Source organism: Erithacus rubecula (assembly GCF_903797595.1).
Source record: "Erithacus rubecula genome assembly, chromosome: Z".
Lineage (NCBI taxonomy): Eukaryota > Metazoa > Chordata > Aves > Passeriformes > Muscicapidae > Erithacus > Erithacus rubecula.
Genome location: NC_136661.1, coordinates 104,546 through 118,335, shown reverse-complemented (window position 1 = coordinate 118,335; position 13,790 = coordinate 104,546). Strand labels below are relative to the sequence as shown.

Below are 13,790 nucleotides of genomic sequence, written 5' to 3'. Positions count from 1 at the left end.
ATTCTAAAAAAAAAAACCCAAACAAACAAAAAAAACCCCCACATTACTGAGTAAACTGTTCTCAAGAGCTTGCAGAAATGAGTGGTCACTAAAAGCCCTGAGGAAAAGATGATGGGCAGAAATTCAACCACATTATATTCAGAAATGAAGGCTTCTTTCCCAACAGCTGCTGTCTTCCTGGCTTAATGCTATTTTGGGTGGATGAGGCAATACTTGAATCAACTCTTGGAAGGAAGAAACTGAGAATGAGAACCAACTGTAAGGGAAAAGCTTTCTTAAGCCAATGTTTAAAAGAAAGAAAAAAAGAAAACAGCTCGTTATTTTGTATAGCCTACCCTCAAAATTGAAGAGAATAAGACATAGAAATGCCAAAGCATGAACTTTGCTCTTTCTTTTGTGTTGTTCCTCCTCTCAGTTATACAAGTGAGTGATACCAGACAATTTCTGCAACACTAGCAGTCAGTATGTGGCTCTAGTCAGGACTGCTTGGAAAAATGAAGCACAGGGAGCCAGGTTCTTCACACACATGGGATACAGTTATAGTTTCTGGCATCAAGAATTTGTCCACAAGATACAGTATGGCAAAGCAAAAGAGCTGTCACTCTCCACACCACTGCACACCTCTGCAAACTGGAGGCAACTTTCCAAAGAGTACTGTTTGAAACATCAGCATGCAATGTTACATCACAGCATTGGCAGAGAAATCCACTGTCCACTGTTTTTTGAAACTACATGACACAATGAAAACAACATGATTTTGCTGCAGACATATTTTCAGATGCAAGAACAACATTTGTTTGGATGGCAATATACTTTTTGGAAAGAAGTTCTTGTCAGACATGAAGTGGGACAGGAAAAGAAGCCACCACCAGTTCTCTTGACTGCCATATCTTAACACATATACAAAGTTCCAGGCAGCATAAAGAGCACCAGCCTCCTGAAGCTGCTTCCTCCCACACAGGTTATGGCAAAAGATGAAGAGTTACCACTTGGTAACTAGACACAGCTTCAAGGGGAGAGCAGGCAGCGCCAGTCACAGCAATCTAAGGGTCTGCCTATCCTGTCCAAGGCCAAGAAGGACTATTTGTGGTTCCACACAAAAGCTGTGGCTTGACCTAATGCCTCCTTCTGACATGTTCTGTGACTTCATGAAAGCCACAAAGTGTTATCACTAGCAGAGGCTACACTTCCCTGAGCTGTAGGGCAACAAGCAGGGTTAACACACTGAGCTAGCCTGAGGTAAGTGTAACGCAGATGCAGGAACTGACCACAACTAGGCAAGCCAGATACAGTGATTTTCAATCCTTTACCACAAAATACCATCTGGGAAGGGCCTGTTTTGTCTCTATTTAGTTTCCTGCAGTAACAGATGGAAAATAATCCATATGGGCTTATCAACATATTTCCCATGTTTGTCCATAAAATTTCTCACTTTCAAGAGCAAAGCATACATATCCTTTCCTGCTTTCTTAGTTTTTTTCCCCTCAAACTAAACAGCTACTCTGCCACAATGGGCACATAAATTATCCCAGACCAGTCTCAAATGTGAGCACTAAGTAGCCTTTAGTGCTCATGCTCACTCTAGAGCTTGGCCAAATGCCCAGATGCTCATAGTGATGGCATCGACTGATATAAGGAACAGTGTAGGTTGCGTATCCTACAATTCAACCACTAAGAACAAACTTTCAGGCCTGCTCTTTGACCAAGATGTTCTCCCAAGCTGGATATGCCGATAGGCCTTATGAGAGGAAGATATTACCAGTGAAGCAACAAATGGAAGGATACCAGTGTAAATAGTGATGTGAGTTGTGTGAACTCACCCAGCACCTCAAGTTTCTGCTTCCTGTGGTACGAAAAAGGGGGAACAAGTTCTCAAAGCATTCAATCCACCTAAGATATTCCATGGGAGGACAGCATCCCCTCTCTTTTCCCTTATAAGCCAAACAAAACCAAACCCCTAATCTGCAGCTAAAGCATATTGTTTAATATTAGGTATAACCTCTCCTCTTCTGGTATAACTGTCATGTTCTCTGAAACACCACAGACCTGTCAGCATGGATACAGAATACCTATAAACTAGCCAAAACTTTCTTGGGACACAACACAAGCAACACAAGCAGAAGAGGGGCAGGAGTCCCAGCCAAATGGTCTGATGTGTCTCTGCATGTCCCTGAGCACACTGAGTGTTTGGGAGTATGGCTGCATGCACATTTCAATCATTGGTCTTCCTTTGAAATAGGAAGTGCAGGTCCATTTATAGGCAGTCCTGCAAAGGATGTTGAATCATGAAGAGGAAAGGCTGGGTATCAGCATCATGTCAAAATTACATGAAAACTGGTCTACACATTTCCAGCTCCATTCTCTGCAGTATTTAGGACTAGCTATTCTGCATGTGCAATAACTCTATAAAAAACAGCATCATCTGCAGGGGATTTCATAGAATGTTATGTAGGTGTACAGGAATTTTAAAATTAACTTCAATTGAAAGATTATTGGTATTAACTTTATGAAAAACATGCAAATAACTTACAGTGAACACATTTCCCATTGAGATTTTTAGTTTAAGTAATCAAGGGATACATTGTTTGCTTACAATCAGATTGAATCTATGGTCTGTGTAGCACTAATTTAGAGAAATGCTTGCTGTAGCCTGAGTAATGCAAAACCTAGGACGTATTCCATGAATTATCTAATGCTACTGTGAATGAAGCAGTTGTGCCACTTCTAGCATCCACAAAAGGGGCACCCATTTAACACTACCCTAGAGGATGCAAATTTAAAACAAGTATCTGCTCTCACAGCCAGCTGAGTAAGGCTATTCTGCAACTCGCCTGCAGCAAGCATGTTATGATGAAGGTTCTCTCTACCTCCTCTCCACCATCAAGCCTTTTAACCTGTCCCTATGGCAATCAATTATTTTTCTGTTTCTTTAAATGTTGAAGTTCAACACTTGGTAGTGCTGCCAAACAGCAGGGCAAAAAGGCAACCTCCTTACAGAGCTGGGAACTAATTTCAGAAAGAGATACTGGGAATGTAGGCTGCTAGTCTAGTTGTGGAACTATCTGAACAGAGATGTCAGTTTTGCTCTTTTTTTAAGCAAGTGCTCATGATCCTGTCATGAGAGACACTGCAGAAGTTTCTAAAAATACCATGTTGTCAAACAGCCTTTCCCCCTTCCCTTCCAGGCAATCTCTTTAGACTGCCATTTGTCATCAGCCTGCAAAATCACACAAATCAGTCAGTCCAGTCCTACTTAAATCATTCATAAATCCAATTACGTCTGCTTCTTTATATAGTAAGCTGGGCCCTAACAGGTTCAACCTTCAGGATTAGAGGATGTGTAGGTAGTTGACCTCTGACTCTCAGAAACTGCTCAGGAGCTCCATACATATGGTTCAAACATGCAGCTCTACACTGGGGTTGTCACATATAGGGCATAGTAATCCTAATCTCTGTTTTGGGGGGACTGGAGATGCCTTGCTCACTATCTCAACACTTGCTACCATGTGCAGAAGTGAGTCCAACAGGGGGTCACCCAGATGGTGGGGCTGAAAACTGGCCCTGCAAAAGGAGGTTGTGGCAGCTGGGTTTGTTTGGCTTGGATGAAGGAAGGCTTCAGGACACTTAGCAGCAGCCCACTAGTGCTGACAGGAAGAGATTGAAGAGATAAAGCCAGGCTCTTAGCAGCAGTGCAAGGTGGGTAAGAGACAATGGGCCAAAGGTCAAACAAGACAGGTTCAGATGTACATAAAGGGCAAAAATAATTCCCCACAAGGACAGACAAACCATGGACCCACTGCAGAGAAGTTGTACAGTCTCTGTCCTTGGATTTTTCAAACCCAACTGGGTAAAGACTCAAGCAATTGTTCGGATTTCACAGTTGACCCTGTTTTGGGCACAAGGTTGCACAAGAAACCTCCTGAGGTCCCTTTCCACCTGAATTATCCTATCATTCTGAAGTTACTGCATGACTCAAGTGACAGCTTAATGCAGAATGATGCAATTATTATCCTGGCCCTTGTCTCCACTTCCAAAGTACAGCTTGTTATTATGCATGTAAAGATTTTGGCATGCAGCTGCAGGATCTGGTCTGTTGGCTGTCTCTGATCTAGTGTAAGGATGAACAGCTATACACACTTTACAAGTCTCAAAGCAGCAATACTAAGGCTGTTATTTTATAAAGCATTGATGTCCCAGGAAGAAACCCAGAGACAACATACACAGCATCCCACACTTTGTACATATTTTTAATGGGGTAATTAACAGTGCCAAATCCTCTGTCACTTATGAGGCCACCTATTGTGATGTTTTCAAGAGCAAAATATTTTAATTTTTTTTAAACCTAGACACAGAGATTTACTGAGACACCTCAAACTGCTATAAATATTAAAATGTAAATAATTATTTAGAGCAAAAAGCAGCACTGTTTTAAGCCAATCATAAATTCAATTTCAAGTTCACAAAAAAATTTAAAACACACACACTGTTACATGCTGAACAACCAGGAACAGCACTGGACATTAACAATATGAAATACACTAATGTATATATATATATATTTATAATGTAATGTATATTTTCCTCAATGTTTTGGACAGTCATCAGTTCTACTAGATCTCACATGTTACAAGTCTGTTCTGCTTTAAACCAGAAAACTGTTTGTTTTGTTTGTTGCTGCTTTCTTTCTGCTAAGAATATGTCAGTTAGAAAACACAGATCTATAGCATATTCATAGGATAAATAAAACAGCAAGAAAATATGCAGTAGTGTTTGGTAACAGTTAATAAAAATCATAGTTGTGAAAAAAAGAAATAAAGTCTATTTCTTCTAAACACATTTTCATCTGAGCAATATTTTAAATTACAATGCAGTTCCTTGAAAATTACACTAGCAAAGCAAGCAAATGAAATAGTTTGACCTACCACTAGAGAGAGAAACAGTGTCTTTAACAGTGACTCTGCTTGGACACACACACACACCCCCACCCCATCCCCTCCTCTACAGACTGTGCAAATTTAAACAACTTGCCTTGATATAAGCACTTCAACCTCTACTACTTTAAGAAGCTACAAAAACTAGTACCATTATTCTAAAGAGTGAAAGAAGAATGTAGTTTAAACAAATACAAACCACACAAGTGTGTACTGTTTTTTTCCGCAAACACCACACAGAAGTGTGTATCTCTTGTATCTCGTATACCTGTGGAAAATCTCTTTCCCATCCCTAACTTTTTCATTATAAGCAGCAGGCGTGTTATGTTTGAACATTCATTTTGCTTACATCTCATTTCCTTCCTCTCTTCTCTATGTTTCTTGACTACTCCTGGCAAGGCCTTGAAACAATCCTCTGCTTTTAGCTATTTATCTGCCTTTCCCCTAGAAGTCAAGCCCTATAACATCAAAGTTTTACTATGGCAATCAGCTGTTATAGCTCAAATTAATTAAGACAATAAAGAAAACAGAGATCCCATTCTCATGGAAATCATTATGCTTATTAAAAACAAGCAAAAGAATATGCAGATTACACAAGATGTAATATACACAAAGATGTATTACTTTTTTTCCTGATACAGAGGTTAATTTAAAAAACAAAGCTCCAGATAGCAGTTCTTCAGCCAAGTTAGTTCTTTAGAGCACGAAAACTATGCTTCAAAGCTCTGCCTCTCCCCATCCATTTATACTGGCAAACCTCCTGCTGATGAGCTTATTAAGAAACAAAGCACTTCTGCAGCCCTATTCAGAAACAGCAAGGTCCCAGCCAGAGTACTAATGCCCACTTTTGGGTGATGTTTTTCACAAATTACTAAAGTGAGTTGGCAAGAGTCCACAAGAGAACAACAAGAACAATCAGGGAAAAATCAGACACACACAGCCATACCAGCTATTCACTTGCCAGTTCCACAACTCCTAGAAGCCCACAGACAAAGCAGCTGGATGCACCTTCTGAGCCATCTTGACTTTACTGATAAATGTTTCTGGAGTTTCTTTTGCTAAGAATTGAGCTCGCAATTTTATCCACAATCCCTGATGTAAAGTTTGCACACCCTACCATAGAAAGTTCTTGTTTTGAAGAAAATGTCAGAGGCTGCTTAAGACCTCAGCTGAGACATTCTCATCTAGTTACGGTTCACTGATATTCTCCTATCAAATTTTCCCTCACTCCCAGAAAATTAAACAGAGAAGTAGCTTTGGTTAGGTATGTCACAAATTAGAAAGTCAGGACAGCAGATATTTTAAAGAAAATTACTAAAGCAGTAATAGCTATTCATCTCAAAAATGAAAGTCAATTATAGCTTTGCAAGGGATCGGCATAAAAACCTTTTCCTCTCTTAAAATCATTATCTGTTAATGACTGACAAAAACAAGCCAAGCACATTCGATCGACACATAAAACTAAGGATGTATTTTATAGTCCTTCTGGAAGCACTTGAGAAAAGGTTTCAAAAGCAAGGTTAATATGCCAAAAGGATTATATTTACCTTAATGATGTACTGTAAGAAAATATGCAGCAAAACAACTCTCCCTGTGTGTGGCTATTCTGTTTCCCAGGACTAACTGACTCACTAAGCAACTCCCATGAATATTACCCTTTGTGCTTAAAGTAATTTATTTATCCCCAAGTCCACGCTAAATATTTATATTTGCTGAAAACATCATCAGAGATTACATCCATTCTTTACCAATGTTTAACTAACAGATGAACTAGTACAGGCCTGTGCATTATTATTTGCATAACTTTATCAGAATATTGATTTCATTGCAGAAATCTCTCCTCTTCTGGAGGCCTGCTGTACATCATCAAATTCTCAGCAAATCTGCATATAATTTTATTTGAGAATTCAAAAGAATTACTTTAAATTTCATATTACTCTACCAAATACAATTTCTTGACACTTTATAAAAATATAGCTAAAAGAATATAAATCTTAGCTAGCACATGGCGAGAATACATAATTTTAAAGTAATGGTTAGGTCTAACTGATGCAACTTGACCAGTACCTTGGAAGGAATGACGATTTTTGAGTGCCGTTGTCTACTTGCTGTGCAATTCTTTGGGCTTGATGTACAGCTGTTCTCCCAGTCCCACTCGCAAGGAGATGGCAGTGCAGTAGTTTGCTCCCTGGAAAACAAAGTTTCATTTAAGTCACATGTAAGCACAAAAGAGTGCTTGTGAAGCCTGGAACATTGAACTCCTAGAGATAAAGAGGATATAAAATGTATTTCCCTGCTTAGTTTGACATGCTTTAGCTTTCCTGGCAATTAAGTGGAAATAGTGCTTGAAAAAAAGGAGGTATGCAGCAATATTTACACACCAATCAATGCATTTTTGCCAATGAAATAGGGTATTGACAGGAAGCACTGGTCTTCTCCACAAACCATCCAGCTTTTTGCTTCAATTTATTTTTGGTGTGATTGTTTAGCTTGCACAAGACTGTACACAGGAAAGCTGGTAACAGCATTGTACCTTGAGCACAACCTCAGCAAGAACAATTGGATCCACGAGCTCCCACGACATTAGATAATAACTTAAGGGCTTCAGCTGCCGAATGACAGAAAGGAAACAATTCCCAGTGTTCCCTTCTTCATCCCCTGCTCAGCAGGCTTTGGCCACCCCTCTTGGGCACAGGTAGCATGCTAGCTTCCACTCAGCACCCCTGTCACAGGGCTCCCCTTCTCCCTGACCCCTTGTCTAGTCCTTGATTACCCCCAGTAGGAAAAGAGAAAATGAATGGCTTCACTAAAGAAGGAACTTTTGACAGAAATAGAAACACAAGCTAGTGGTTAGGGTTTGGTGGTGCCTTTTGTTTTGTTTTTAAAAGAAAACCAACATGCAACTCAATGATTTTAATTATTCTCTCAAAAACATCTTTCCAAAGTGTTCCCTCTTCAAAGAGGGATATAGCCAGACTTCCCTAGGAAAGTGTATTAGCTATTCTTTTAACAGGTTCGAGTTTGTGTGCCAGTTTATGTCTCCCTTCCCCCATCCCCCCAATGTATAGATGTTTTTTCATTATGGTTAATACTGCATTAGTGATTTCTAGATGGCTTGAGAAATGTAAGAAAGAGATACTGAAAGAATTCTGCAGAACTTCCCCAACTGACTATAAGTCTGGCCCAAGCTTTGATGTTTCTTATGTGTGAGACCCACTTTTTCTTGAGCACAAATGTAATGAGGTCACAGGTTCTAAAAGCAAAATTAAAATTTCTAAAATATTTTTAAAAGACATTTTGTTTCAGATTAACTTTTAAAAACATGCAATAATCCAAGCACCTGTCAGACATCACCTTGAAACCAGAAGGTTATTTTCCCCTTTCCCCCCATGCTCTTCCAGCATAAAAGCATCTTTCCAAATGCAAACTACAGTTCTAAATCAAGGCATGATTTCAGAAGTTGCAGAACAAAAACATGCTTAATATGAGTTTATATGACCACCAAAGAGCAGCACAAGCTATACTGTGCATTTGAAACAAACTTTAGCCTTACTATTCTAGGCTGTGCACAAAATACTATTCTGGAGGCAGTAGAATAATGATGCAAGCAAGCTAAACCTAACTACCACTGCTGCCATCATCTTCCCTTTGTCAAACTTTATAAAAGTTTATAAAACTGTCACAGAGATCACATCACTATTCCAAGCAAAGATGGAAGTAGAAAATCTTAACTTTGTAATGTCTTTGATAGGAAAATATAAAAGAATACCTTAGCAAAATAATGTTTTTATGCTTTAGAAAGGCAGATGCCTTTCCTGCTTTCTTTTGCACAGTAGTCTGGATTTTTAAGCAGAATTCTTACAACTTTCAAACAATCGCTCTGGACCTAGCATCACACTCCAGGGCTAATTTTTATTTTAAGACACGTTTAAGAAAAATAAAGTGCACAGTTTTGCACCTGAGTCTGTGCAGTGAGGAGCTGACAAATGAGGACCTCTATACCCTTTATTCTGTATTGTGTTTTGGAAAGTGTCTCATTATGCTACAAATTTTTCCTATACACACAAAGCCACACTTTTGCAACATTTTATTATTACAAAGAATGTGACAGGGTACTTCTAAAAGTTGAGTGGTAAACTGGTCTTAGCAAAGTGTGTTATTAATGCGGTTACTCCAGTCATATAGAATAAGCAGTATGCAGCTACAAAAAGAACAGTGCTTTTTTTGCCAACTGGTTTACTTTGACAAAATTGCTGTTACCAACCTTTCGTTCCCTGAAAGTTTTAATACAAACATAAAAGGGATCCCTATTACAGTCCAATGACAACAGCTCTGCTGCTTTTCTGAAACTGTTGGAATGGCAAATCCAAACATAATCCAAATACATCTTAACTAGCTTGAAATTCCAAGCGTGCACAACAATCACATCAACTAAAACCTCTCCCAAAAGCAGGGAGATGTCCAAATAAGAATGCTGGAAATAAAAACAAATTTTAACAGTGTACTTTGTACTTTGATACTGACCAATACTCAGTAATATATGAAAGACAAACAGTCACAGTTACAATAGAAATAGATATTACAGTTAATAAGTTTCATTTTTAGAGGGCATGATTCAAGCTGTGACTCTGGCCAGACTAACCTACTTCAAAAACAAGAATAAATCATTACTTTCCAACAGCTTCTCAAAATAGCAGGAGAAATCAGGTATCATTTTATCAGCATATGAAGAGCGGCTAAAAAAATATTAAAGAGATTTGCATGTACATGATTTATATGGAACAATCAAAGGAAGTCACAGTTCAGCACACTCTGCTGTCCTGAGACCAAACAGACAGCACCAGAATCCTTTTTAATGGGTAAGTTTTTAACAAAAAACCCTAGAAGCACTCATTAACATGACACTGCTAATTTAAGACCAACTAGAAGAACACTTGCATTAATTAAAAAGGTGCAAAACCATTTCCATCATTGTATTTTCTATACTAGTTTTTATGGTTCTGGTTATAGATCGGGGGGGGGGGGGGAAATAAAATCATATGGCACCTAGTGATTTATTTGATTTTACTGTTGCTACCACCATTAAAGAAGGTGTATTTGTAGAAAAATTACAGGATAAATATGAGTTCAGTTATAGTCAAACAGCCACAATTATAATCCAAGTTTTTCTTTGAAGTCCTGCTTACACAGAACTATTCCAAACCAATAGAAACAATCTAATTGGCCTTGGACAAAAGCCTCACATATTTTGCACTCCTCAGTTACGTCTGAAATGAAGTGACAATTTTATATTGTATTACAAAAATAGGAGAGACCAAAAGGGCTGTGAAGACACATCCATCCATGCTATTAATACAGCGGCAGGTGGGAGAGAATGACAACTCCATTTTCCACAAACCACACATTTTTGGTAGAAACAGTTACATACAGAAGGATTTTTCTGAAGCCTAATACTCAAGTCGTGTGATACGAGAAAACACTGATTTTTTTAACAAAAATCAGAAAAACTTTCTTGTAGGGAAACAGTATGCCTAAGTATGATGAACTCCTGTTTCAAAGCAGAGAAGAAAAGTTGCCTGCACAGACAAAAGTGGTTTTTTGTATTCTCATTTCAGAAACTGCTTCTTTGACAGTTGAAAATTAAAATATGCATATTTTTAAATGAGGAGAAGAGAAACACACACATACATAAGTTTAGTAGCAAGCAAAAAATACAAAATAGCCATTTTATTTCTGTTCTGATGAGTATACACCTGTTTATTCTCTCTGTTCTTCAGCAAACTCCTCATTTAGAAATAACACCTTCTCCTAATTATTCCTCTAGCCAATGACAGGTAGTATACAGAAGTGTCTAATGAAACCAATAAGTTCAATCACAACTACTGGAGATACAGAACTTGGAAGGTACAAAAAATTATTACCTGCTTTATAAATAACTCTACTCTTTCTGGTAACAAGTTTTAAAAACGCATGATTCAAGGTGAGCACAATTTTTCCCATAGTTACTCACTGATTGATTTTTAACACTTACCCTGGATGTTTCCACAGATTTGCATGTCTACCCTCAGGAAGCAGTTCCCTCTTGTTAAGGGGAGTAATACCTATTGCTGCTTCTAAAATAGTTATGTATTTCTTGTACCGCATCCTGCCTTTCTCAAGAATTCCAACAAACTAAGAGTTCCATTCATCCAAATGCAGCTGCTGCAACTGAAGTCATGCCTCTTCACTGATTTGAAATGCTGCTTTTTAAAACATAAAGGATAAAAATATATGCTTTTTTCTCCTCTCCCAGGCTAGGATAGTTAGTAGAAGAGAGAGAGAAACCAAAGAAAAACTCCTACCAGATTCCCCAGAAACGTCATTGTTACGTAATTTGATCTTTGAATAAGACACTAATGAAAATGATTGGAGAGACAATCATGGTTCTAAGCCTAGCCGGATAATGCACACTCTCCAATTGACTAATCCTTTGCTAAATCTCTGCTGTCTATAATCTTTCAACTGCTAATGGAGCACTAGGTAACTTCTCTGTCAAATCCATCCAGGGAATAAAAGAGATCTGCACAGAAAACTTGAGACCATTTTAGGCAGTGACAAAAATAGCTTTTGCTTTAACTTTTCTCATCAGGAAGCACCAGAAAGCTCTCTACCTTAGAAGTGTCATGAGGGATTTAGCTGATCTACTCAGAAAAGGCATGGAGAAATACTTCCCTATGTGGCTTGTACAGAATTAAGATAGTTAGAAACACCCATTGTGATAACCTACTAGGCATTCAAATATGCCTCACATGATGCCAGAAGCCACATCCCATGTCAGAATTGTTCTAGCCATGAGGTAAGTAACTGCACATGCCAAAGACCTCAGGTATGAACTACAAAGGTGGAGACAGATACACATGTTGAAAGAAGCAACAGTGACATTTTGGAAACACTGCAGGACTGTCAAATTGCAATATTGAAAGAGATGTCCTTGATTGCAAAACTAACCGAGGAAATGTTGATGTAATGCTTCTTAGATAGTAAGAAATGAATGCTTATATGTATAGATAGATATACATAGTTACATATATTATGTAAGTATGATGCACTTATGCAGCAATAGAGATAAAAGCATAGAAACAAGAGAAGTAACAGGAAGACTGAAGCCTGGAACCGTGACTCCCTCTCTCAACTGTGCATATTACCTATTCCCTAGTATTATTAGGCACGGGTGTATTTCTGTTTGGGTGATATCATATTGCATGTTACTTATTTAGAAACCAAGATAATTTCTTGTGCTGTAAAATACTTAGCTCTTAACAACAAGATTTATATAACTACTTCCAGATCATAAAATACTTACAATCATGCAGTAGCCATATTTGATGTTTAATACTCAATCACATCAGTAAGTTATGTTAGCACATGCAAACACTGAACTATCTCAAGTAATTACTAAATAGTAATCCATGTGACAGATCTTAGAAGAGCAAAATAAAATCATGCATATTTTAGATTCAGGGAATACCACTACAGTTGTCAGAGGGAAAAAAATATCATTTACATAGTTGCATGTGATAAGGAGTATATGACCTAAAATGTAGTGTTAAGTAAATGAAATTTAAGAAAAATAATTAATATATTTAAACCACATGAATTAAATTCAGAAAACAAATTACTTATCTGTGTCAAAAAAGCACTTAACTACAACTTTAAATATCTGTATATGAAGCATTAAGAAGCTTAGGAAAACAGAGTAGTGCTAGAAGCCTGCAAGCACAGCTAACATCATTAATCCTGCATGCATCTTGACTTCTGATAGCTTTGGTAGCCCTATAGGGGCTGCACTGAGAAAGACAAGAAGTGAGCAGTTTTTTGACAATTCCAGTCCTTAAAGGTCTTCTGACTATAGAAGTTCATGACAGTTCTATTTTACTCAAAAGCAGAAATATTTTTATAAAATCCAGTCTTCCCTCAAAGCTCGTCTCATTAACAATGTCAGTATTACCATACTCTCCTATGAAGTTTTGCTATTTCTTTCTGTCAACCATCCCCTTTAACACTTCTTTAACTCTAAATTTTCCTGTTATAGATGTAAGAAATAGTTCTTAAAAAACTTTCCCACAGTAGATTTTAAAGCCAGTCCTATGCAAAGTCTAAAAAGCATTAAATACAGGTCTGGTCCATCTTTTGTCTCTTAGAGCAAAGCACATTAATTCTGACTAGAAAAGGAGCCCCATGACTAGTGTTGAACTCAGGGAGGCCAAGCCCTCACAATAAGCACGAGTTACTCTCAAGTACTACTTTCGGTTAAATGGTGTGTGAAACCTCCAGGTATCTAGAGGGAGAAAGACTGACACACAGTTTATCAACTTTCTTCAATTTTATTTAGAAAAAGAAATTCAAAGCACTAACAATGCTGTAAGTGCATTGTTAGTGAAGGATGACTTTTGTAGAGCAAACAAAAAGTCTAAAACATACCTTCCTCCATTGTTTTGTGCTGGAGAATTATCATCCGCTCCACTTTTTCTGCCTTTGTTTTTTATCAGGAAGAACAAAAACCAAGTTTTATTGGAAAGAAAACAGCACAACTTTCTTAACTGAGGACACACAAGTGATCCCTTGGAAAGTACAATGTGTTTCTGAGAATGGGGAAAGAATGACAGAGCTTTTTTCTCCATTAAAGAAACATTTATGAGATCAAAGCAAAAGCTTTATTTTGCTCTAATCCTTGGCAGATGAAAACAGTCATACACTCTTAATCAGATGTAGAGCATATTTCCTGTAAACTGATGGGAGAGGCAGGATCACATCTTCAGTCACTTCAGACTCACCTAAAAAAGAGACAGTCATTGCCCAATGCAGCTACAATTACTTTCC

The 13,790-nt window shown here is 37.9% G+C and overlaps 1 protein-coding gene across 2 annotated transcripts in view; it reads right to left on the bottom strand.

Moving 5' to 3' along the window:
• Positions 1 to 13,790, bottom strand: part of TJP2 (tight junction protein 2) — a 62,478-nt gene that overhangs the window by 42,975 nt on the left and 5,713 nt on the right. For both annotated transcript variants that reach the window (XM_079330290.1, XM_079330291.1), the window contains exon 2: positions 6,999 to 7,115. The gene's annotated coding sequence lies outside the window, so the exon portion shown is untranslated. The remainder of the gene's footprint in view (positions 1 to 6,998; positions 7,116 to 13,790) is intronic.